Source organism: Portunus trituberculatus, chromosome 43 (genome assembly GCF_017591435.1).
Source record: "Portunus trituberculatus isolate SZX2019 chromosome 43, ASM1759143v1, whole genome shotgun sequence".
NCBI classification, from domain to species: domain Eukaryota; kingdom Metazoa; phylum Arthropoda; class Malacostraca; order Decapoda; family Portunidae; genus Portunus; species Portunus trituberculatus.
Window position 1 is genome coordinate 4,139,029 of NC_059297.1, and position 2,642 is coordinate 4,141,670.

The following is a 2,642-nucleotide window of genomic DNA, read 5'->3' on the forward strand; positions in this document are numbered from 1 at the left end:
TGTATGTATGTATGTATGTATGTATATATGTGTGTATCTATTTGTGTATGTATGCATGTATGTATGTATGCATGTATGTATGTATGTATGTGTGTATGTATGTATGTATGTATGTATGTATGTATGTATGTATGCATATATGTACGTATGTATATATGTATGTGTGTATGTATGCATGTATGTATGTATGTATGTATGTATGTATGTATGTATGTATGTATCTATTTATCTATATATCTATCTATCCACCTATATATATATATATATATATATATATATATATATATATATATATATATATATATATATATATATATATATATATATATATATATATATATATATATATATTGGGCCACTAGGACTGGATGAATGGCCAGCGTGCTTGAAGAAAAGAATGGACCGCGTGAGTTGTACGCTGAAGAGAAACAGAGCTGAGAACTGTGCACCGTGCACCGTGCATGTACCTTCCCCTCCTCTTCACAGTCAGGCCTTAGGTGACATGCACAAGTCGTGCAGTGTCCCGTACTGTTGATCAAGCCCTGGTGGCATCGAGGTGCATCTGTGTGTCCCTTGCGGTGTCCCGGTGCCGGTGGTACGCGTGGCGTGCCGGCGGGGGAAGGGCGGCCCTTGGCGTGGCGGGCAGGCATACTTTGTGTTTTTGCGTGTAAATCGCCGTATCACCAGCTCCTATTTTTACTCTGCTTGCAGCGTTGTTTTTGTTATGTCTCTTGATGTGTGACAAATTAGAATGCAGCTTCCATTTTCACAGTGTTATCAAGTCTTCAAGACGTTGGTTATCGATACAAGAAAGTATTTTGTTTTATTTTGTGTTTGTGAAATATTCAAAGTCTTATGTATTTTCTCTATTCTTGCAGTTTGGCTTGCAAATGATGACGTGTTATGGCGATGATTTGTAAATTGGCACACGAGAACACTTGGCGGCGCGTGAGGGGCATCAAAGACCAAGGCGGGGAGGCGCCGCTCCCTGCCGGGCCGCGGCGGGGAGGAGACACGACAAGGTAGGCAGAGGCGAGGTCGGGTCACGGATCAGGATGTTGCCACCTGATCAGCTGTGTTTTGTCCGCTGGTCGTGGCAGGCGGCGGGAGCACAGGCGGGTGGCAGCCAGCCAGGCCCTGGCGCCGCCGCCTCCTAACTTCCACGATCGTTGCTGACCAAGACACATGTAAAACTGATCTTTTCTGGTGTTGAAAAGTATGTAATTTTTCCTGTGCCGTCTGGTAAAATGATATGATGGTTGTACGTTGTTCGCCATTGTAATAACCTCCCAGACAGGCGTGCCGGTCGGGCCGATACAGGGTCTCCTACCTTTTCTGTTCACTGAATTATTAACCGCTTCGCCTTCATTAGCAAGCGGCCCAAGGCCAGTTCCGGATCAAATTAATTGCAACGAGTCTTGATATATATATATATATATATATATATATATATATATATATATATATATATATATATATATATATATATATATATATATATATATATATATATATATATATATATATATATATATATATATATATATATATATATATATATATATATATATATATATATATATATATATATATATATATATATATATATATATATATATATTTTTTTTTTTTTTTTTTTTTTCAACATGTAGTCTATTCCACTAAATTAGGTATATGGAAGCAACGCAAGAAGTTTTGTACTAAACATAATGTTAAAACACACCTATGTTTTGCTTTCACACGCCATGTGGCTGTTCTTTATTGTGTTGTGATTTTCAAATGAAGCATCTCAGCACATTCTCGTCTGCTACTGAAAACATCTTTACTAGAAATCAATTGTTTAAGGCACATAAAGATGACATGCCTTCAGGCACCTTAGAGTCTTCCCACACAGGTGTCACGTTGAAAACAAGCACACGCCGAACTAACATCCAGCAGGCAATGATGCATTCCTGCTTCCTGGCTTGATATCCATTACCTGATTAGTGGCGGCAGTACTCGGATGTCATTAGCGAAACAGATGAAAAAAAAAAAAAAGGATCGCCGTGAGGTTCTCCCTGGCAAGGAAACTATGCATGGGCGGGGCTGATCAACAAAGGGAGCTAAAGAATATTCCGAAAAATGACGAAAGAATCCAGTCACACACACACACACACACACACACACACACACACACACACACACACACACACACACACACACACACACAGACATACAGTGTTGTGCCGCTGTCTGGTTGTCACAGGCTGGCGTCCGCGGGAACCTAATTAGCGGGAATCGATCGAGAAAAAATACAGATCCATTTTTCATATTACTTTTTTTTATTTTTTTATTTCTGATGAGTGAAGCCTAAGGGGTGATTGGGACGGGGAATGTATTGATGGAGGTGCACCGGCACTGACTGGGGCGGGCATACTTGTAAGGGTGATTACGTTGTTATAGTATGTACGTTGGTATTGGTTGGTGGTGGTGGTGGTGGGGGTGGTGTTGACGGCAGCGGAGTAATGTCAGGGCTGAATAATCAACAGCTGTAGTAGAAGAATGAGGTAATGCAAGGTGAGAGGGACACTGAATGGATTGTGTTGTTATGAAAGGCCACGCAAAGTTAAAGTTTTAATGGGAGCGTTGAACTTTCACCATCA

The 2,642-nt window shown here is 40.3% G+C and overlaps 1 long non-coding RNA gene across 1 annotated transcript in view; it reads left to right on the forward strand.

The window, feature by feature from the left end:
• The first annotated feature begins 883 nt into the window (after window positions 1-883).
• Window positions 884-2,642, forward strand: part of LOC123518380 — a 37,657-nt gene continuing 35,898 nt past the window's right edge. The window contains exon 1 of the long non-coding RNA XR_006678771.1: window positions 884-1,022. This is a non-coding gene — a long non-coding RNA (uncharacterized LOC123518380). The remainder of the gene's footprint in view (window positions 1,023-2,642) is intronic.